Source organism: Macaca fascicularis, chromosome 3 (assembly GCF_037993035.2).
Source record: "Macaca fascicularis isolate 582-1 chromosome 3, T2T-MFA8v1.1".
NCBI lineage: Eukaryota > Metazoa > Chordata > Mammalia > Primates > Cercopithecidae > Macaca > Macaca fascicularis.
The window spans coordinates 138,441,224-138,466,897 of record NC_088377.1 but is presented as its reverse complement, the minus strand read 5'-3'; the positions used below and the strand labels follow the sequence as shown (position 1 = coordinate 138,466,897).

General features: G+C 35.3%; 1 protein-coding gene across 7 annotated transcripts in view; it reads right to left on the bottom strand.

The window, feature by feature from the left end:
• Window positions 1-25,674, bottom strand: part of PCLO (piccolo presynaptic cytomatrix protein) — a 401,999-nt gene that overhangs the window by 160,165 nt on the left and 216,160 nt on the right. The window lies entirely within an intron of this gene.

Sequence of the window (25,674 nt, the reverse complement as noted above, 5' to 3'; positions counted from 1 at the left end):
AAGTGTTTTGTTAACCATCTAAAATTTAAATTACATTTGTTGAAGATGTTCATTTACCATGTGACATTGATATTACGCCTATCTTCTCATTCCTACTTTTGACCCCTGGAGTGGTTGTCATTCCTATTTTTTAAATTACATCTTCAAATTATCTAATACTTTTTTTTTTTCCTAAAAAAGGGATAGTCTGGACTAATTTTCTATTTAATATTTCAAGATTTTCATGACTATTTGGATCTTATGTTTTCTTTGACTTTATTATCCTGCAGTACAGTTTCTTTTTAATACTCTAGTAACTTCCATGTGAAGCAAAAATAACTGACCAATAAAAATCCACTGGCACCTTTTAAAAAATCAGATAAAAGTATAAAGTTGGTGAGTTTTCAGATATTTTTCATTTTATTTGGTTAATTTGTCATAAACTTGCTTTCTAAGAATTGAAGGTCTTGAGAATCATACAATTTTAGAATATCAAAAGACATGAGAGATTGCTTTGAGCACTTATAGTTAAAATAAACTGATGTACTCAAAGTTACCTAAGTGTTCAGTGGCACATTTACAACTAGATCTCAGGTCTTTTGCTATCCAGTTGCATATTCTTTAAAAGATGATTTCTTTTCTTTTCTTTCTATTGTAATCCAAATACATTAATTCTCCAATTTTTCCCCAGTCACCAAATATTGAGGGCAGAAAACAGAAAAAGTAAGAGTCTATAAATGTTGTACCTGAAAATTGTACCTTATTAATTAGATCACATTTTTCCAAGACTCTGTACTTTCATTGCCTTTTAATTATTTCCAAATTCATGTCCTTGATAGTTTTTGTCTGTTTTCTGTTATCATATTTCTGCTCCCGTCATGTAACCCCACTATTTGTTCCCTTAATAGACATCATAATATGAAACAAAATCTTAAATGTTTATTGAAGTTTATGTGTTTCTAAAATTTAAAATATTTGGATGGAAATGAATAAAGGTTATGAATCTTTGAAATAAGGTAAAGTGACTTTGGTGCAGTAGTTTGTTTTTCCTCATAGAGCAATCCCAAGGTATATGGGGTATTGAAGTTCCCAAGTCAGCTGTTTGACATGTCATTTATTTCTTCCTACTCATCCTCAATTCTTTTCATTTTATAAAACACTCACAATTAAGTCACAGAATTGTTATAAAGATCAAGTGAGACAACTATGTAAAATACTTATTTCACATTACAGGTACCCATTAATATCAGTTTCTTTAAAAGTCTCTGTATTGCTATAGAAAACTATGGTTTCTTGATTAACCCACATTCTAGATCTCTACATTTTTTTTCACTTGTAAAAAAGTGCACATGTGACATGTTGAATATCAATGGGCCATAATTAAATGGTAATAAAATAAAAATTAAGATTCTACAATAATTTTCTTGATATTTTTCAAAAATATTAACATGGATATGTCATGTTTTTTAAAAAGTTGTTCCACAACAACATCTTCAGTCCTCTGATTATAATGTTGTTCAACAGGAGGCTAAAAACTACATACTATTTGTTTTTTCTTACTATGTATGTGGTAGATCTGGTATATGCATAAGAATTTGAAAATTTAAAATGTTTACCTATTCTACATGATTACGATTATGAAATGGTTTGACAAAAGGGTATTTAATTGTGTTACTCAAGATTGTGATGCCTAACAAAGATGCAATAAAAAGAGAATATGAAACGAAAAATATGACCAATCTTTTATTCTAATGTTTGGTGACTATCAGAAGTTTTAAATATAACCACTGATAACATTTTCATAGTCCAAATAACTTAATAATGGTTGAAAATTCAAGTCCCAAAGAAGCCCAGAGTAGAAGCTATATTTGAACTTGTAAGTCACTTCTTTTCAAAATGCACATTACAAATAATTATATATTGTACGCATCTGTAAGGTAGGCTTGCACTTCTTGCGCTTAGGCGAGAAAAAAGAGAGCAAATACCGACCAATCACTATACTTGTCATATGCTCTTATGTGTTGATGGGTGCAGCAAACCAACATGGCATGTGTATACCTAAATAACAAACCTGCACATTCTGCACATGTATCCCAGAACTTAAAGTATAATTTTAAAAAAAGAGAAAAAATTATAGGTCATATCAGGAAAGTTCTACTGGGAATGAAAATGGAGGATTACTTGACTATTGCAAAGGCTATAACCCAAAAGCCTACGGGAGCCAGAAGGTAATGGAGTGAATGTGTTGACCTGAGAATTTAAGTTCCATCTGTCAAGGCTGGCTCCAGAATATTGTTGCCATGAAGAAATAGAGACCCAGTGTGATGAGATCTGTTTCATTCAAGAGAAGTAGGAAATCCATATTTTTAAATTTTGGTCTCTATTTTAAATGGTTTTAAAACATAGTTCAGCCCAAAGAAACCAAGGCTTTTAGCTGCACCGACAGTTTGAAATAAATCTTTGTTCTAAAGAAGAGATTTATTTCTTTAGAAATAAAGAAATAAATGGATGCCCACTGAGAAACCATTAGAGGATGAAACAGCATTAATGGCTAGTTGAGAGAAAAAAATAGATTTTAAACAATGAAGGAGGATGTGGGAAGAATACAAGAGCCCTAAAGAAAAACTTCAGTCCTTTATTAGAGTTTTCTGTCATCATTTGGTTAAATTGTAATTATGATCATTCATGAATTTTCCTCCAGAGCATAAATTTTCTTTTAGATTTTCCCTAAAATACATAACTCTTCAATTCACTTAGACAGATATTTATTAAATGTCTCTTCACTTCAAAGCACTTTGCTAGGCACACTTACACAAAGAGGATCCAAACTATAGAACCATTAGAACCCCACAGATTTAAATTTAAGCATGTCTGTGAGGGGTGTGTACTATGTTTTAGGACTGTTAGTATCACTTAAGAGGGCAGACAGATATATAATAAAGAATTTGAAGTAATGTCTTACCAACTTATAATTCAAAAAGAACTGACTCTGACAAAGACAATAAAAACTTCTCAACTAAGTATTTAATTCTAATTAAAAAAAACCTCTCAACTAGGTATTTATTTCTAATTAAATCAATATAACATGAAATAAGAGTTCAGAACTCCAAATACAGAGATAAAAGCAATACAATATTATTTATTTTAAAAAGATCAACATTGCATAAAGAAAGTTTATTATGATTAAAGATGATGTAGCTGGAAGCCATGACTAAAGATGAGACAAGACAGTCTAGAAAAAAACTTGTTATTTACTATGGATTTCTGTGTTGACCAGCTCTTAAAAGTTGTTTTCATATAGATCTGGTGCCTTTAATCTAGAAAACAAATCATACTAAATATACTGGATATATAAATTTAAAATATTTTAAAATAGCTGTGAAAATAGACAAAGAGAGAAGAACAAAAAAACCATAATGATAAAATAAAGGTTGAAGAAAGACTGGGAAAAAATCACCAACTGTAGATTGCAACATCAATGAGGTAATCAAGCTAACAAGCAAATAACTTTCAGGATAAGGTTTGCTGTCCAAAGTAATTTTAAAGAACATTTTCCTTAGGAATGTTAATTTATATAATGCAATTTATATCATTTCTATATGGCAAAGGAAAGGAAATTTTGCTTGTTTTGGAGTGTCAAGAATATTAATGAAAATAATAAGTAAAGTACCTAGACACATTATCCTAAGTGACTTAAATATATGTATATGCACTAATTCATTGTCAAAATTCTCTGAGCTCAACATGAGGATGATAAAAGAAGGATCTGTAGTTTTTTTAAACATTGAAAAAACTAAAAATACATAGGGGCTATTGTTTAAAGTCCTAGATGCTAGACCAAAATTATTCATCCAGTATTATATATAATAAATATGAAAACATTCAATTTATTGATGTATTCAAATAGTTGTTAAGTATAATTCTAAAATGCATTGCTCTAGATGCTAAAGGCATAGATACAAGAGACACTAGATGGAACAAATCTACACTTTGCCCACAAATAACTAATAAATTATGAATATTTTTTGGGAAATTGTTGTTTGAAGAAACTACCTCACTATACTGCCCAAAGCAACGTATAGATTCGATGGTATTTCTATCAAACTACCAACAACATTTTCCACAGAATTATAAAAAACTATTCTAAAATTCATGTGGAACCAAAAAATTGCCCAAATAGCTAAAGCAATCCTAAGCAAAAACAAACAAACACAAAGCTAGAGGCATCATACTATCCAACTTTTTAAAACTATACTACAAGGTTATATTAAACAAAACAGCATGAAACTGGTACAAAAACAGACACATACAACAATGGAACAGAATATAGAACCCAGAAATAAAGTTGCACACCTACAACCATCTGATCTTCAACAAAGCTGATGATAACTAGAAAAGGAGAAACGACTCCTTATTCACTAAATGGTGCTAGGACAACTGGTTAGCCACATGCCAAAGATTGAAACTGGACCATTTCCTTACACCATATACAGGAATCAACTCAAGGTGGTGTGAAAACTTGAATGTAAAACCTACAACTATAACAACCTTAGAAGAAAACCTAGGAAATGCAATTCTGAACATGAGACTTGGCAAAGATTTCTTGAAGACGACTCTGAAAGCAATTGTAGTGAGAACAAAAGTGGACAAGTGGGATCTAATTAAAGAGCTTCTGCACAACAACAACAACAAAAAAAACAAAAAACAAAAAAACAAAAAAACAAAAAAACTATCAACAGAGTGACAGAAAATCTATAAAATTGGAGAAAATATCTGCACACTATACATTTGACAAGGGTCTATTATCCAGAAACTGTAAGGCACTTAAAAAAAAAAAAAACCCACAAACAATCCGATTAAAATGGGCAAAGGGCACAAGTAGACATTTCTCAAAAGACATACACATGGCTGACAAGCAAAAGAAAAAATTCTCAACATCACTAATCATCAGGGGAATGCAAATCAAAACCACAATGAGATACCATCCTACACCAGTCAGAATGGCTATTATTAAAAAGTAAACAAAACAAAACAGATGTTGACGAGGTTGTGGAGAAAAAGGAATGCTTAAACACTTCTGGTGGAAGTGAAAATTAGTTCAGCCACTGCAGAAAGCAGTTTGGAGATTTCTCAAAGAAGTTAAAAGAAAACTACCATTTGACCCAGCAATGGAATTGCTAGGTATATACTCAAAGGAATATACATCGTTCTACCATAAAGACTCAAGCATGTGTATATTCATCACAGTACTATTCATGACAGCAAAGACATAGAATCAAGCTAGATGTTCATCAGTGGTGGACTTGATAAAGAAAATGTGGTACATATATACCATGAAATACTACGCAGCCATAAAAATGAATGAAATCATGTCCTTTGTAGCAACATGAATGGAGTTGAAGGCCATTATCCTAAGTGAATTAATGCAGGAACAGAAAACCAAATACTACTATAGGTGTTGTCACCTATAAGTGGGATCTCAACATTGAGTACACATGGATACAAAGAAGGGAACAATAGACACTGGGGTCTACTTGAGGGTGGAGAGTGGGAGAAGAGTGGTGATAGAAAAACTAGCTATCAGGTACTATGCTCACTACCTGGGCGATGAAATAATCTGTAGTGCAAACCCCTGTGACATGTAATTTACCCATGTAACAAACCTGCACATGTACCCTCTGAACCTAAAATAGAAGCTGGAAAGAAAAAAAGGAACTACCTCAGCCTTTTGCTAAATAGTTATCAGTGTCAATATCAAAGATATACTTCTAAACCATTCTAAAACCATCGCACTGCTAGAGAGACAGAGCAATATATATTTCATTTTGTAAGTATAGAAAGCCATACCTACTGTCAGAAATAAATGTTCATCATGATAAGACCTTGGATTTTTAGATTTGTTCTCTCAACTAAGCAGGAAATATTTGTATGCAGGCCCTTTATTTAGATGGTGGAGATGTGGATTCTTTTTCAAACAGCAGAATTCCACAAAAATTTATCAATAAACAAGATATTTTGATACATACTCCTTAAGAGGTTTTCCATATGACACGACATAAGGTGAGTTAGACGAGTATATAATTATGTATATGTATTGGGAACTGGATAAGAGATAATGATGGATTAAGATACAACAGGAAGCCTGGTTCTTAAAGAATGGATGGTATTTAAACAGGAGAATGTATTCTAAGTGGAGGGAAAATAAGAAACATAAATTTTTGAAAAATATGAAGGATAATCTGGTTTCATTTAGGGCTAGTGATGCCTTAATTCCTGTGAGATGGAAACACATCCAGAGAATGCTCTATGCCAACAGAGACAGGAAAAATGGAAGAGCAAATACAGAAAAAAAAGCAAAAGTTCAAAAGCTAACTATATATTTAAATCTTTATTCATTTTCTTCTTTTACTGATGGAACAAGTAGGGCTGGTTATTACATACCAGTCAAATTAACTCCAATACCATATGAAATACCAGGGAAACCTTCAAACTATAAATGTGCAATCAGTGACAATGATTTCTAATGAAGTATGCTAGGTAGCAATCAGTGTGGCTCTGTCAAAGAGAAAATTGTGACAGCTCAATTTAATTTTCTTTAATTATAATGTGGCACTCCATGTAGATAACACAGAAGCAATACATATATTCTAGCAGTGCTTGAGCAGAACATTTAATGTTTTCCCATGACAGCCATCAACATAGTTTTGGCCATAAGGATGGAAAGTAGTAATATAATTTGTCAGGGATTCACATACCAACCATGGCTATTTGTGGTCCAGCATCAATATAGGTAATTAATAATTTTTTTTTTTTTTTTGAGATGGAGTCTTGCTCTGTTGCCCAGGCTGGAGTGCAGTAGCGCAATCTCGGCTCACTGCAAGCTCCGCCTCCCTGGTTCACGTCATTGTCCTGCCTCAGTCTCCCGAGTAGCTGGGACTACAGGCGCCCGCCACTGCGCCCGACCAATTTCTTGTATTTTTAGTAGAGACGGGGTTTCATCGTGTTAGCCAGGATGGTCTGGATCTCCTGACCTCGTGATCCACCCGCCTCGGCCTCCCAAAGTGCTGGGATTACAGGCGTAAGCCACTGAGCCTGGCCGGTGATTAATAAATCTTTCTCACCCTTGACAGTAATGACATTTTGGACCAGATGATGTTATATTGTTAGACGTTGAGTTGCACCTCTGGCTTGTACCCACTAGATACCATCAGTATACCACGTCAATCAAAAACGTCACCATGCATTGGCAAATGTCTCCTGGAAGGAAAAATAGCCCTTGTTGAAAGACACTAATGCATGTGATATACTAGATAGTGTCCTCAGGCAGAGAATCCTGATCGACGGTTAATTAATATATTTATTGATGATGAGAATCCTACTATTAGTTTATCATAGCGCCTTACTCTGAATGGGAAAAGGCTGACTTCCTAGAGTAACTAGAAATTAAATAGGGCCTTGAAAAGAGAATTGGATGGAATAAATGGTAAATGAAAGAGATACATTCTAGGTTATGGTAATGACAGGAGAAAATTAATAAGAATAGGAATGTACCTGATTATCTTGCCTTGTTATAAATTCTTAGGACCCTAAAATTAATCCCTTCATTATATAGAAAAATTCTTAACTATTACATTATCACAAACTAATATTCAAAAGGTATCCAACTAGCTATTTTAATAATATAGTTTTATTAGAACACAGGAAGAAAAAAACAAGATGCTTACAGTTACAACAATGAGCATACTCAGTGAAGAAGATGAATCCTTCTAGCCTAACCCCATAAAAATCTTGAAAAACTGTTCTCAACTGCAATAATTATGGAAAAGTTCGAGTGTAAGGTATTGCCAGTCCGACTGAAAAATCATGGAAGTCCTAGTACATTGTTAAAAGTTGTCTGTTATTCTAAGTTTATAAGAAGGATCAATGATGCAATGAAAAAGAGATTAAAACCTTAAAAAAGAAAGTAATTATTTAGTTTGAGAAATTAAATACCAGAATCACTAAAGGAGATCAGGTGCATAGCAAAGCTTAATTTTAAAATTCAACAAACTCCTGCTATCTTAAAAATAACTTAAGAAAAAAAGGAATTAGAGCAAAAAAATCTGATAGCTCAAAAAAAGTAAAAAAAAAATAGATGGAAACATTTTTAATGAACAACAGACATTTACATACTGTTCACTGTAATAAATAATGAGATTAAAATGATGAATAAGACATGGTCTCCTCCCTCTAATTGTACAAGAAATTAAAAAGAACTTGAGAATAGAAAATGCCCTTAGGGTCATTTGTCCCATTTTATTTGAACTCTCTTCATTCAGGAACTGCATTGACTTTGAATACAAGAATAAGTCTTTTCTTTACCTTAATAAGAAGAGTAATACTTATACATACTATACTCCTCTCTGACTTTATTTTCTTCTGCTCTGCTCCTGGCCATTCTTTTTAGGGTGTAAAAATCATCTAAAAAGAGCTATGTATGCCCCTTAAGCATTGGGAAGGGAACTGAAATATGCAGGGTATTTTTTGTTTGTTTCCAAATGAGAGGTCTTTAAAATATATAAATATAGTTCATTAAAGGAATTAACATATTCCTTTGATTTTAGGAATTTAAGTTGGGAGAGGATGATGAAGCTGTAAGGCAGGCATAAAGCTACATTTTAGGAAACATCCCTTTACACATCCTTCCTTTTAAATAGACTGGAAGCAGAGTTTCACTCTCTGAAATGTCAATAAAAACAGCAATACAGCTTTTAGGGGTCCTCACCTGCACTCCAACAGCAGTAGCTTCCTGTTTTTAGATAAAATCACAGTTAAATACAGAAATATTCAGCAGTCTATCTTATGCACAATACCATTAGTAATGTGCTACCAAAATAGACCCATTATTAATCACCATCCCTCTATCCTCTGCTTCTACCCTCTTTGGATATAAAACATACATGTTTAGTGCAAAAGCTCAAGAATTTTGTTGCTTTTTTTTTTTTTTTTTTTTTTTGAGACAAGGTCTTGTTCTGTTTCCCAGGCTAAAAGTGCAGTGGTGCGATCATGGCTTATCACAGCCTTGACCTGAACTCAAGTATCCTCCCACCTCAGTCTCTGAGGTAGCTGGGACTCCAGGTGTGCACCACCATGCCTAGGTAATTTTTATTTTTATTTTTGTAGAGACAGGGTCTCAATATGTTGCCCTGGCTGGTCTCAAACTCCTGGGCTCAAGAGATGCTCCTGCCTCCCAAATTGTTGGGATTACTAGTGTGAGCCACCACCAGCCTATTGCTTCAAGACATACAAAAATAGGAATGATAATAGAGGAGTGACCTGTGAATAAGGAAAGACTAAATGATACCATTCATGAAAAAATACTTTCAACATGAATAAAATGTTTAAAACCCATTACCATTGCAATAGAGCACAGTGTCTTGCATATAGAAAACAAGACCATCAAATTCTTCAATTAAGAGTATTGTGAAATTGTTTAATAATTGTTTCTATGAACTGAGGCAATATATAAGTAGCAGTATCATCACTATGGGACTATGCTTGAGTTATTAAAAATTATAGACATCTTTATTCATAAACAGTCTTGAATGTCTACTGCCATGAAACAATTTACCATTTGTGAATATAATTGAAAAAAAAATTTAAAGTAGTTTTTCTCTACTTCTAAGATTCTAGTGGCAAAAAATGTGAGTGAGAAACTAAATTACAGGACCCTATTAATAACAGAATAAAAAAAAAGTAATAGAACATACTTAAAAGTTGTACATGTATAAGTTATTTATCGAAGTCTAGTAATATAGACAAAATATTCTTTAATTGATACTGTGAAAACGGCACTCAGTGTTTCATCAAACATCTCTAAGCTTTTCCTTAATGCACCTCTTGTCCCAGTTTGTTTTGTTTTCTTGTTTAAAGTCATTGCTCTTGGGCTGAGCAGTCAAGCAGAAAACTAGTTTCTACCTCACTGGACAGAAGCATTAGAGATGCCAGTCTGTGTGAAATTTATTGCATTATATTTTCTGGAAAGTCCCAAAGAGATTAATTTCTTTTCTTTCCTAAAATCTGTATAAAATATTTTGTAAGGCCCTTTCAAAAGTTTTTTTAAGGCAAGCATTGTTTTTATATATGTGTGTATGTGTACATTTTCCTCCCTCCCTCTTTCCATCCTTCCCTCTCTTCCTTTTGCTTCCTTCCTTCCTATTAAATCGGAAGACTATACTACAACAAAGGGAACAACATATATTCTGTTCATATGGTTCCTGAATATAGTTCTGCTCAACAGACAAAATATTTAGGTTTCCTTTTTCCTGTCTGGCAACTTCTTTATTTAACTATCACACACATATAGAGTTCAAGAGGAGCATTCATACTCTGTAACAAGAGAGTGCTTTAGTAAAAGATGAATTCTTTCGGATACTCATTTTTGTCAAATGGCAGATCCAGCACCATAAGAAAATTAGGACCAATTGTACACTGCCTTTGGGGTTTTCATCTATAACTTTCAATATTTATATAATTAGTGTAGGTTTAAAGTAGTTATCACACATACGATCCTTGGTTATTTCACTTTCATAACTACTTTTTTAAAAAAAAATCAATTTGTTAATTATCATTCTATGTGTGAATCAGAGGTTCTTGCTCTTTCCTAGAACAATCCATGTATGCATTCGCATTTCTGAATTTTTAGTCTGGGGCCTTGTCATTTCATAACTGGAAAATGAAAATGAAAATAGCTTTCTAGAAAGTGTCCTTACACTTGGCTATCTCTGAGGGACCACAATCTGCACGTCAATCCTTTTTCTTCTTTTCCAAGTTTCTCTACTGATGATTATATGGCATCCAAATGGTTTTGCCAGGATTTCGTGGATCTGGTAAAAGCTCACAAAAACCCATCTTGTTTATTCTTTCTTCTCATCATGGTCTTTTAAATCTCACTTTAGTAAAATTGCTCATAATCTCACTGCTTATTCATTCTTGCACTGTATCTTTATACACATCAATTAATATTTCTTTACTAGGCACTTATATTGCATTCCCTACATAAATATCTATTTTCAACCTATTCAGTTGTAAGCATTTTATACCTGCTTTCAATTGCATCCTATAATTTTAGCTAGGATATATAGACCAAAGTTCAAAGCAATGCTATAGTTCATTTGCTTTTAGCTTTAAAAAATGGGAGGGGTGATCTGAATTTACTGTTCAACCATAAAAATCATTAAATAAGTTTGAGTCTAATTTAACTAAAATTTATTTATTGATCTGTCTATGTGTGTAAAAGCAGTCCTCATATGCATGGGGTAGTTATTTCAGTTAGCATAATACTATTTCTTTGTGGGTGAGTAGAGGAAAGCCAGGCTAACCAATTTAAGAACATTTTATAATATATATACAATTTATATGTATGTTATATTTATATATATATTATATTATATATATTATATACAATTTATAATGGCAAAACTATTAGCATAGACTAGGTATTCAAGTGTTTGCTATATATACTTGAAGCAAATGTTTAAACAAAAGAATAATGTCCTTGCAACTAAAGCGACTACTATTCAGAAACACATTACTAAAAGGGTTAATGTAATAAATGATATGATTTATATTTTTGTCAGTGATTTAGGCCAATTTGTAGATAATCTTTAATTTATTTATATAACAGTGTCCATTCACTTCAAGCTTACGAAGTACTAGCACAACTACACAGGTCTGTTAAGAAACTGTTTAGAGAAAGAAAAAAGTAATAAAAATAAATGAAAATAGTCAAAATGATGCAATGAATATAACTGGCACATAAAAGACTTTTTTTGTTTGTTTGTTTTTTGGGTTTTTTTTTGGGGGGGGGCAGAATCTCGCTCTGTTACTCAGGCTGGAGTGCAGTGGCGTGACCTCTACCTCACAGGTTCAAGTGATTCACCTGCCTTAGCCGCCCAAGTAGCTGGGATTACAGGCTCCCACCACCATGCTCGGCTAATTTTTTTGTATTTTTAGTAGAGATGGGGTTTCACCATGTTGGTCTCGACCTCCTGACCTCAGGTAATCCACCCGCCTCAGTCTCCCAAAATGCTGGGATTACAGGCATGAGCCACTGCGCCCGGCCCGGAAGGGAAATATTTTAAATATGCACATAGAAACAAAAGTAAGATAATTCTGAAATGGAGCAATTGAGAAGCTATGGGAAGCACAGGTGGTGGAATCAAGATGTAATTGCTCATCCATACTACATACTATACAAGTGTCATGAAGAGGCAGATTTAGACACAGCTTTTGGCTTATCATTTAGAAAGCCATTGGTAATCCTGAGAAAAGTGGTTTCTGCAGAACAATTATACTAGGTTAAAGAATAAATGATAAGAGAGAAAGTTAAACCATAGAAGATGAACTCTTTATGGCTTGCTAACTGAGATACGAGGTAGTTGTCTGAAGGTGAGGCTTCTGAGAAAGAGTAGCTTTTAGGGAAAAGAGGCATGGTAAGAAACAGTCTAAGGGTCACGAGCAAGAAAGGGAAGTACTTGAGGACATATAAGAGAGAAGGGAAAGCTGATAAGGCATTTATATAATGATATTATTTAATGGGGGAAAATAAATTATTTTAACAGTAATAACTAAAAGATTAAGATTTAAAATACATTAAAGCTTACTATGTAGTAAGCATTATTAACAGTTTCATATATAATATCTTATCAATCTCTAATACACCCTTATTAGAGAGGAACTACTATAATTCCAGGTTTCAGATACTAATAACCTTAGAGGCAGTATGTAACTTTGCCAAACTTGCATCACTCCTAAGTGGCAGTGCTGGGACTTACTCTATGTTTACCTAATGTTATTGCTCAAGTTTAAGTACAATGTGATTCATTTAAAGTGCAAATAAAAAATGAAAAAATAATCTACAATGCAAATTTCTACATTAGCATATATGATAAAAATGAACATGTGTTAAGAAAATGCATTCTTATCTCATACATAATATCAATGCTATATTTAAAGATTTGGGGGAAGTAAGCCATAACTATGAGAAAAAATTAAACAAACGTAAATATAAAACGTGTTTTTAACTTCCTTGATACATTCATAAGGTATTTCTCAAGCCATCAATCCTTGTCTTCTAAATGTATAGTTCCTAAATTTCTAGAAAATATGTTCAAAAACTACTATTATTTTATAAAATGAGCTGGAATTATTGTGTAGTCTAATATTAAACTATTTAGGATTAGCAAATTCTAATTCACTACTTCAGCTATATAGGATTAGTGAATTCTAATTGTTTGTCCTTCTGTCCATCTGTCTAATAAATATTTACTAATTCTCTATTTGGTACCATGTTCTGGGCTAGGCCATTATGACACAAAGATGAATGACCCTGGTATTGCTTCTACCTTCATGCAGCTTTCAGAGCTTAGAAAAAGTAATAGAGATGTTTTGCTAGGAACTTTACTTTAACATGATAAACTTTATAATAAAAGCTTCTATCTGGATCTTAGAGAATGCAGAGGAAGGAGTGTGAATCTCAGATACAGCTGAAGCATATGAAGCACCCAGGAGACACCTTGTATGTAGTTCTAAGTACTAAGAAGGAAACCACAAGGGCTACAGGGGAGGGATTTCCTGGTGGCAGGACACATGGACAAATAAATGAAAACACAGGTACACATATGGCCTAGGACCTGCAATGTCTACGGCACAGTGTAGAAGCCTGCATGGAGGGAGGGAGAAACAGCACCAGGAGGTGAAACTAGAGAGTGATATATCAGACCATCTAGGGCCTTGAATGTCATGCGAATTTTAGACTTTATCAAATAAGCAAGAGGTCACTGAAGATTCAAAGTTCAGAAATGACAACATAATATGTATTTATTAGAAGACATATTTGGCAGAATTTTACTATTATTGTTATAAAACTTACTAAAAATTCTGAATAATATCAAATTATCCAAGAGGTAAATGTTAGCATAATACAAAAACACTCTATTCATTTCTACAAAAGCAGAAACCAATGTTCAAAGAGGTTATAATAGAATACATGAACTCTGATCTCTTTGGTAGATAATTTCTTACCTAAAAATTTTGAAACCTCGTCTCTGACTTCTTATGTAATTTGTTTTTCAAACACATCCAGATAATACCTTTTTGAAACTATAGTTACTAGGTTATGTGCTCTTTATCGCATGATACTTAAAATCAAAGAATGTTTCATGAATCTTTTGGCTCCTCTGGGATTCCACTAATGGTATGTGATGGGTCTAGAAAGGTAGGAAGGCTCCTGCAAACCATATTGATAACTTGTAGATTCAACCTAATTTCTATGGAAAGCCATTGAACAGGAATGAATGTGCCAATACATTTATATATGAAAAGTTATATCTGGCTGAACTACAGAATGCATAGGATGGGAACAGAGATAAAAGAAAACAAATTAAGAGTCTGTTAACGGTCCAGGAGAAAAAGACTGATGCACTTTTGAAAACAGAGTGGTACCAGGGAATTACAGCTGAGACATATAAAAGACTAAGGATTTCAGGATTTGTTTTCATCATTTTACTTATATTAACTCATTTTAAAATACAGTAACCATATAAGTCCAGTACTATTATTACCTTCAATTTAGAAATGAGTAAATTTAGGCAGAGCAAAATTAAGTAACTTCAAGTTTGTTCTGCATGGCATATAAGATTTGAATTGGGGAAATGAAGAGATTTGAAGAAAAGCATTTCGGTAATCATGCTATTCAGTAGAGCATTTTAGGTGATAGATCGTGTTAATTATCAAACACAGGCTAAGGTATCACAAATCACCTCAAAATTTAGCGGCTTAAAACAACAATATTTACATTTTCTGTGGGTCAGTAATCCATGCATGGTTTAGCTGTGTCCTCTTGCTCACGGTTTCTCACAAGCCTGCAAGCAAGTTGCCACTGAAGTTATCATCTGAGGTCTTGACTAAGGAAGACTCTACTTCTAAGCTCACTCATATGGTTGCTGGCAGGATTTGGACACTGCAGGCCTGTTGGACTGGGGGCTTCAGTTCCTTATTAGCTTCCCTTGTTACTTTCTATGTGGGCCTTTGTAGAGCAATTCAGAATATGGGGGCTTGTTTATGAAAGCATGCAAGCAAGATGGCAAGAAAAACAGTGCAAGCAAGATGGGAGCAATAGTCTTTTGTAACGTAATTTTGGAATTGACAGCCTATCATTTATTTCATATTCTACTCATTAGAACCAATTTATTAACTCCAGCCCTCACTTAAAGAGAGGGGACTCCACGAGGGCATAAATACAAGGATATAAAGTTGATTAGGAACCATATAGAAGCTGTCTACAACGTAACATGAATTGATTTTATGATTGATTATATGTGAAATATGTGGTAGAGGGTAGAATCAAAGAGGTCTCCTTAAAATGATGTACAATGATGACATATACAGTGGGTAAAATTTGAGAAAGCTTATGTCTTCACTGTGATGTAGGAAGTATATTTATTCACTGTGATCAAGGCAGCAATTATCAGGGATTTGAGCAGAGTAGACAATGATAAAGGAAACTGAGTAGTTAAACCTTGCAGGAGGAGGGTTTAGCAGGTGGATGGTCTGATTGAGTACATGGCTCTCTGAACTTTTAGTTAGTATTTCCACTTGTGGGTCTTCTTATTTACATCCAGGCGAGATGTAGATAAGAAAGTGGAAGATGGCCGAATAGGAACAGCTCCAGTCTCCAACTCCCAGCGTGAGCCACACAGAAGACCGGTGATTTCTGCATTTTCAACTGAGGTACTGGGTTCATCTCACTGGGGAGTGCCGGACGATCGGTGCTGGTCAGCTGCTGCAGCCCGAACAGCGAGAGCTGAAGCAGGGCGAGGCATCGCCTCACCTGGGAAGCGCAAGGGGGAAGGGAATCCCTTTTCCTAGCCAGGGGAACTGAGACACACAACACCTGGAAAATCGGGTAACTCCCACCCCAATACTGCGCTTTAAGCAAACAGGCACATCAGGAGATCATATCCCACACCTGGCCGGGAGGGTCCCACACCCACGGAGCCTCCCTCATTGCTAGCACAGCAGTCTGTGATCTACGGCAAGGCAGCAGCGAGGCTGGGGGAGGGGCGCCCACCATTGCTGAGGCTTAAGTAGGTAAACAAAGCTGCTGGGAAGCTCGAACTGGGTGGAGCTCACAGCAGCTCAAGGAAACCTGCCTGTCTCTGTAGACTCCACCTCTGGGGACAGGGCAATAACAAACACAGCCGAAACCTCTGCAGACGCAAACGACTCTGTCTGACAGCTTTGAAGAGAGCAGTGGATCTCCCAACACGGAGGTTGAGATCTGAGAAGGGACAGACTCCCTGCTCAAGTGGGTCCCTGACCCCTGAGTAGCCTAACTGGGAGACATCCCCCACTAGGGACAGTCTGACACCCCACACCTCACAGGGTGGAGTACACCCCTGAGAGGAAGCTTCCAACGCAAGAATCAGACAGGTACACTCGCTGTTCAGAAATATTCTATCTTCTGCAACCTCTGCTGCGGGATACCCAGGCAAACAGGGTCTGGAGTGGACCTCAAGCAATCTCCAACAGACCTACAGCTGAGGGTCCTGACTGTTAGAAGGAAAACTATCAAACAGGAAGGACACCTACACCAAAACCCCATCAGTACATCACCATCATCAAAGACCAGAGGCAGATAAAACCACAAAGATGGGGAAAAAGCAGGGCAGAAAAGCTGGAAATTCAAAAAATAAGAGCGCATCTCCCCCGGCAAAGGAGCGCAGCTCATCGCCAGCAACGGATCAAAGCTGGACGGAGAATGACTTTGATGAGATGAGAGAAGAAGGCTTCAGTCCATCAAATTTCTCAGAGCTAAAGGAGGAATTACGTACCCAGCGCAAAGAAACTAAAAATCTTGAAAAAAAAGTGGAAGAATTGATGGCTAGAGTAATTAATGCAGAGAAGGTCCTAAACGAAATGAAAGAGATGAAAACCATGACACGAGAAATACGTGACAAATGCACAAGCTTCAGTAACCGACTCGATCAACTGGAAGAAAGAGTATCTGCGATTGAGGATCAAATGAATGAAATGAAGTGAGAAGAGAAACCAAAAGAACAAAGAAGAAAAAGAAATGAACAAAGCCTGCAAGAAGTATGGGATTATGTAAAAAGACCAAATCTACGTCTGATTGGGGTGCCTGAAAGTGAGGGGGAAAATGGAACCAAGTTGGAAAACGCTCTTCAGGATATCATCCAGGAGAACTTCCCCAACCTAGTAGTGCAGGCCAACATTCAAATCCAGGAAATACAGAGAACGCCACAAAGATACTCCTCGAGAAGAGCAACTCCAAGACACATAATTGCCAGATTCACCAAAGTTGAAATGAAGGAAAAAATCTTAAGGGCAGCCAGAGAGAGGGGTCGGGTTACCCACAAAGGGAAGCCCATCAGACTAACAGCAGATCTCTCGGCAGAAACTCTACAAGCCAGAAGAGAGTGGGGGCCAATATTCAACATTCTTAAAGAAAAGCATTTTAAACCCAGAATTTCATATCCAGCCAAACTAAGTTTCATAAGTGAAGGAGAAATAAAATCCTTTATAGATAAGCAAATGCTTAGAGATTTTGTCACCACTAGGCCTGCCTTACAAGAGACCCTGAAGGAAGCACTAAACATGGAAAGGAACAACCGGTACCAGCCATTGCAAAAACACGCCAAAATGTAAAGACCATCGAGGCTAGGAAGAAACTGCATCAACTAATGAGCAAAATAACCAGTTAATATCATAATGGCAGGATCAAGTTCACACATAACAATCTTAACCTTAAATGTAAATGGACTAAATGCTCCAATTAAAAGACACAGACTGGCAAACTGGATAAAGAGTCAAGACCCATCAGTCTGCTGTATTCAGGAGACCCATCTCACACACAGAGACATACATAGGCTCAAAATAAAGGGATGGAGGAAGATTTACCAAGCAAATGGAGAACAAAAAAAAGCGGGGGTTGCAATACTAGTCTCTGATAAAACAGACTTTAAACCATCAAAGATCAAAAGAGACAAAGAAGGCCATTACATAATGGTAAAGGGATCAATTCATCAGGAAGAGCTAACTATCCTAAATATATATGCACCCAATACAGGAGCACCCAGATTCATAAAGCAAGTCCTTAGAGACTTACAAAGAGACTTAGACTCCCATACAATAATAATGGGAGACTTCAACACTCCACTGTCAACATTAGACAGATCAACGAGACAGAAAGTTAACAAGGATATCCAGGAATTGAACTCATCTCTGCAGCAAGCAGACCTAATAGACATCTATAGAACTCTCCACACCAAATCAACAGAATATACATTCTTCTCAGCACCACATCGTACTTACTCCAAAATCGACCATGTAATTGGAAGTAAAGCACTCCTCAGCAAATGTACAAGAACAGAAATTATAACAAACTGTCTCTCAGACCACAGTGCAATCAAACTGGAACTCAGGACTAAGAAACTCAATCAAAACCGCTCAACTACATGGAAACTGAACAACCTGCTCCTGAATGACTACTGGGTACATAATGAAATGAAGGCAGAAATAAAGATGTTCTTTGAAACCAATGAGAACAAAGATACAACATACGAGAATCTCTGGGACACATTTAAAGCAGTGTGTAGAGGGAAATTTATAGCACTAAATGCCCACAAGAGAAAGCAGGAAAGATCTAAAATTGACACTCTAACATCACAATTAAAAGAACTAGAGAAGCAAGAGCAAACACATTCGAAAGCTAGCAGAAGGCAAGAAATAACTAAGATCAGAGCAGAACTGAAGGAGATAGAGACACAAAAAACCCTCCAAAAAATCAATGAATCCAGGAGTTGGTTTTTTGAAAAGATCAACAAAATTGACAGACCACTAGCAAGACTAATAAAGAAGAAAAGAGAGAAGAATCAAATCGACGCAATTAAAAATGTTAAAGGGGATATCACCACCGACCCCACAGAAATACAAACTACCATCAGAGAATACTATAAACACCTCTACGCAAATAAACTGGAAAATCTAGAAGAAATGGATAATTTCCTGGACTCTTACACTCTTCCAAGACTAAACCAGGAAGAAGTTGAATCCCTGAATAGACCAATAGCAGGCTCTGAAATTGAGGCAATAATTAATAGCCTACCAACCAAAAAAAGTCCAGGACCAGATGGATTCACAGCTGAATTCTACCAGAGGTACAAGGAGGAGGTGGTACCATTCCTTCTGAAACTATTCCAATCAGTAGAAAAAGAGGGAATCCTCCCTAACTCATTTTATGAGGCCAACATCATCCTGATACCAAAGCCTGGCAGAGACACAACTAAAAAAGAGAATTTTAGACCAATATCCCTGATGAACATCGATGCAAAAATCCTCAATAAAATACTGGCAAACCGGATTCAGCAACACATCAAAAAGCTTATCCACCATGATCAAGTGGGCTTCATCCCTGGGATGCAAGGCTGGTTCAACATTCGCAAATCAATAAACATAATCCAGCATATAAACAGAACCAAAGACAAGAACCACATGATTATCTCAATAGATGCAGAAAAGGCTTTTGACAAAATTCAACAGCCCTTCATGCTAAAAACGCTCAATAAATTCGGTATTGATGGAACGTACCTCAAAATAATAAGAGCTATTTATGACAAACCCACAGCTAATATCATACTGAATGGGCAAAAACTGGAAAAATTCCCTTTGAAAACTGGCACAAGACAGGGATGCCCTCTCTCACCACTCTTATTCAACATAGTGTTGGAAGTTCTGGCTAGGGCAATTAGGCAAGAGAAAGAAATCAAGGGTATTCAGTTAGGAAAAGAAGAAGTCAAATTGTCCCTGTTTGCAGATGACATGATTGGATATTTAGAAAACCCCATTGTCTCAGCCCAAAATCTCCTTAAGCTGATAAGCAACTTCAGCAAAGTCTCAGAATACAAAATTAATGTGCAAAAATCACAAGCATTTTTATACACCAGTAACAGACAAACAGAGAGCCAAATCAGGAATGAACTTCCATTCACAATTGCTTCAAAGAGAATAAAATATCTAGGAATCCAACTTACAAGGGATGTAAAGGACCTCTTCAAGGAGAACTACAAACCACTGCTCAGTGAAATAAAAGAGGACACAAACAAATGGAAGAACATACCATGCTCATGGATAGGAAGAATCAATATCGTGAAAATGGCCATACTGCCCAAGGTAATTTATAGATTCAATGCCATCCCCATCAAGCTACCAATGAGTTTCTTCACAGAATTGGAAAAAACTGCTTTAAAGTTCATATGGAACCAAAAAAGAGCCCGCATCTCCAAGACAATCCTAAGTCAAAAGAACAAAGCTGGAGGCATCACGCTACCTGACTTCAGACTATACTACAAGGCTACAGTAACCAAAACAGCATGGTACTGGTACCAAAACAGAGATATAGACCAATGGAACAGAACAGAGTCCTCAGAAATAATACCACACATCTATAGCCATCTGATCTTTGACAAACCTGACAAAAACAAGAAATGGGGAAAGGATTCCCTATTTAATAAATGGTGCTGGGAAAATTGGCTAGCCGTAAGTAGAAAGCTGAAACTGGATCCTTTCCTTACTCCTTATACGAAAATTAATTCAAGATGGATTAGAGACTTAAATGTTAGACCTAATACCATAAAAATCCTAGAGGAAAACCTAGGTAGTACCATTCAGGACATAGGCATGGGCAAAGACTTCATGTCTAAAACACCAAAAGCAACAGCAGCAAAAGCCAACATTGACAAATGGGATCTCATTAAACTAAAGAGCTTCTGCACAGCAAAAGAAACTACCATCAGAGTGAACAGGCAACCTACAGAATGGGAGAAAATGTTTGCAATCTACTCATCTGACAAAGGGCTAATATCCAGAACCTACAAAGAACTCCAACAAATTTACAAGAAAAAAACAAACAACCCCATCAAAAAGTGGGCAAAGGATATGAACAGACATTTCTCAAAAGAAGACATTCATACAGCCAACAGACACATGAAAAAATGCTCATCATCACTGGCCATCAGAGAAATGCAAATCAAAACCACAATGAGATACCATCTCACACCAGTTAGAATGGCGATCATTAAAAAGTCAGGAAACAACAGGTGCTGGAGAGGATGTGGAGAAATAGGAACGCTTTTACACTGTTGGTGGGATTGTAAACTAGTTCAACCATTATGGAAAACAGTATGGCGATTCCTCAAGGATCTAGAACTAGATGTACCATATGACCCAGCCATCCCATTACTGGGTATATACCCAAAGGATTATAAATTATGCTGCTATAAAGACACATGCACACGTATGTTTATTGCAGCACTATTCACAATAGCAAAGACTTGGAATCAACCCAAATGTCCCTCAGTGACAGATTGGATTAAGAAAATGTGGCATATATACACCATGGAATACTATGCAGCCATAAAAAAGGATGAGTTTGTGTCCTTTGTAGGGACATGGATGCAGCTGGAAACCATCATTCTTAGCAAACTATCACAAGAACAGAAAACCAAACACCGCATGTTCTCACTCATAGGTGGGAACTGAACAATGAGATCACTTGGACTCAGGAAGGGGAACATCACACACCGGGACCTATCATGGGGAGGGGGGAGGGGCGAGGGATTGCATTGGGAGTTATACCTGATGTAAATGACGAGTTGATGGGTGCAGCACACCAACATGGCACAAGTATACATATGTAACAAACCTGCGCGTTATGCACATGTACCCTACAACTTAAAGTATAATAATAATAAATAAATTAAAAAAAAAAAAAAAAAAAGAAAGTGGCAGCTATTTGGATTCATTCAGGGTAAACTTGTTGCCAGGGTTGTGAGATAAATTAGAGTAACAGCAAAAGGTTAGTTGTGGTAAATCTGAACCTTGGATCATGAAAGTGGTAGATATAGGAAGGTTGATAAACACAGACAAAGTAGAACTTCCAATTGAATAGAATAAGGATGAACTTGAAGGGCAAATATAAGGGGGCACATTAGTGAACAAGTTCTGAGACAGAATGTTTACATGTTAGCGACATGTATGATTTATGAGTTAAATAATTTTCAGGTAATTTCAGAGGGTATTTGTGGAAATGGATGAATAACATGAAGGAGAAGTAATAATTACGGTAGATGAGCTTTAAGAAAGTGAAGAAACAGAAAAACTGGGTGTGGGATCATCATCCTCACAGATGTTGAAGTCAGGATCTGGCAGGAGTTCTGATGACTTTTTTACACAAAGGTGGTGTCACATGACAAGTATGCCTGTAGAAGAAACATGCTAGATTGCACTGTTAATGCAAATATATTCTTGGAGAGAAAAAACAAACACCCTTCGGTTCTTTATGATTTCTTTTACATTTCATTTTTTAAAAACAAGTTTTGGGATAATTTGTTACATAGTAATAGAAAACTAATAAGCTCATTGGTCTTTCCCATCTTCTTGAACTTCTACATATATATCTGTTGGTCTTGAATATGATTCGGTCGTGTATCTTTTTGACAGACAGTTCATTTATTCTGACAAGTTCTCCCTGAAGAGACAGTTAATTGGTACACTCTCCACTATTTTCTTTCACCTTACCTCTCTAGGTTATTTTCTCTTGCAAAGCCCTGATTCAAGATCCAGAAATGACTCACTTTAGAGTCAGCAGGACCCTCTCTGAATTACTGCCTCAGTTTTCTTACCTGGCTGACAGTTCCTATCAGGTTAGATTGGACTAGTCTTTGAGCTGTTTCTGAGAAATGAGAATAATTTATTAGGTTGTTAATTAAACAGCAAAGGAACACTTCCTTGTAATAGTACTTCAAGATTTTAGTTGAAACCTTAGCACTTCTATCTTTTGAAGTATACCCTGAGGTTTTCCATTTTCTGGAAGGTCAGTTTTTTTTTTCAGTGAAAATTATTTTAAGTGTTCCTTATACTGGGTACTTTGAGAAAAAATAGGAATTTGAAACAGCTTGCTGTGGGAAAAATGTATTTTTAGGTCTTCCTATTTCCTGAACAGTCTTCAGCCTTCACAGCATCACCCTTACATGCAGGGCTAAATCAACAAATGCAGGGCTCACTGGCATTGAGTGGTCCAGTCCATTTTTTTTATATTCCTTATATATAAGAAATGAATAAATGCTCCAGATAAGGTTACAAAACTGTGATATATTTTCAGTGCTGACATTGAACATTTATGCTTTTAAACACACACAAATAAAAACATGTAATGACTCATACTTGGAGATAACATAAGAAGCATAAATGCTGAGGCCCTTTGTCAAAATAAGGCCAAAGCCAAAAGGTCTCCTTTGATCTTTCTGTGATTCTTATGTCTTTACAAGTGAATTTTCCCTCATAACGGTTAAAAATCAGATCCCTCTCAAGAATATGTAAACTTTAATATGGTGCCTTATGATTACTCAGAGAAATGAATCTAATGATAGAATGTCATATGATGAGATTAATATTTGATGGGTTTGGTCTAGTACCTCTCTGAAACCATTACCTATGTTCACCTCACTTGCCAATTAGGGCAAGTGAGATTTTATTTTAGAGAAGTTAGCTATTACTTTCAGTTGTCTTTGCATATGATGTAATATTAAAATATAACTTTTACAAACTACCATTATTAATGATTTTTATGGGCAAAATTATTTAGAATGTTCTTATACAGAGATGACCAATTTATGATAGACATGCACAGCCATCAAGATGTTCCCTGTGACTCTTATAAGTTGCTAATGATTACCATTTCTTTAGTTGGGGCTGTGTTTTTTGAAATTCCAGAAAAAGAATCAAAACAAATGATCACATTCAGCAAGATAAATATTCTAAATAAAACTAATTCTAGTATATTAATTAAACTGCACATGGATCCACCCACCTAGGCTTCATTTTATACCTCAAATAATCTAAATATTTATTTGTGTAGTTTAGCAATCAAAATGCCATGATGACAACTATAACATAAATTTGATTAAGTGGTAATATATATATATTTAGTCTAACAATGTTTATTTTCACTTATCTTAAGATGAAAACAAATAATAATTGCTTTCCTAAATTTATGACTGCTTGACAAGTATGTGCTCTAATATGAAACTGCAGTGTTGAGATTTCACCTAGCTTTCCAATTCCACAGTATGTTGGCTTCAAAGCTTCAGAAAATTCCAGAGCATGTCTAGGAAAAAAATTATATGGTATATTACCTGCAAAGTCAAGATCTCTAGATTTATATTTATCTAGGTCCACCTGTCTTTGCTCTAAGAGAAACAGAAAATAGATATATATTTCTAACCATAAACAACAATTATTTTCAATTGATAAAACATTTTTTATATAATAGTACTTACATAAAAATACTACTACTAAGCACTCAATAAATGGTAGATATTATGATAAATGGCTAATTGTTATTATAATACACATTTCTTAATAACAAAAGCCATAATTCTCTAATAGTATCACTCAAAATTCCTTCTGATTAGAAAGTCTGTAATATTTTAGCATGCATATTATATTACCAACTATGCTTATGAGAAGTCAATAAAAATTATGATTTTTTTCATATAAGTGTTCAAAAATTCATAAACTAAATGCCTTTCCTAAAATAAGGACAATCCTTGGATTTCACCATCTCATTTAATAATGACTCATTAGAAAAAGTATAGGTAAGACCATATATAGAGTGACCAGGAAGCAAGCAACCTGGTATACTAAAAAAAAAAAATTAGGATTTGCACTCAGACATACAAATTTAATCATGTCTTTGGAATTTACTTGTTCAGGATAGCCTTCAACAACTCAATGTTCTTTATTCTCAGTTTTTGACTTTACAAAGATCAAATACCTACATTTCATTGGTTTGCTGCAAAGATAAAATGAGATGAGTTCTTTCAAGTACCTAGTAGTTTGCTTGGATATAGGAAACACCCATAAAATACCTGTTATTATAGTTACTATTATATTAAGAATCAAATGCAGTTATGTATGTTGCTTTTCACACAGCAAAAAAGCAACAAAAAACCTCTACAACATACAGTTCACACTTTTGTTTAAAGTTTAAAAAATCTATGTCTACACAAAGATAAGTTTAATACACTTCACTACATCTTCACATGAAGCTAAAAGTGAAACGGGTAAGCTATCAATTATTACATTTATGCCAAAAGTGAAACTTCATTTCAATGAAGACAGAGCAAATTATAAATTAAGATTCTATGCCACGATTGGAGTAAGATCATAGAAACGGCAGAGTTCAGAACTTCAGGAACTGATCCCTCTATTAAAGCAAAAATTAAGCTGGCAAAAACTGACAGAATTAACCTTTCTGGAACTCTGGAATCCAATCAAAAATAGAAAACAGAAGAGGGCTTAATGAAGAAAGAAGGTTCTAAAGTTCAGTAAGAAAGCATTGTGATGTTTTGGTTCATTCTCCGATAATCCTCCATTCTCTAGCTTGGATACAACATCTAAATGAAGATCCACTAGGAAATATAGAACTTGAACAACATGGTAAACAGTGGACCTCGTAGACGCATATAGAATACTCCACCAAACAGCAGAGTGCACATTCCTCTCAGGTGCACTTGGAAAGAGTCTCTAGATAGACCATATGTTAGGCCACAAAACAAGTCTTGATAAATTTTA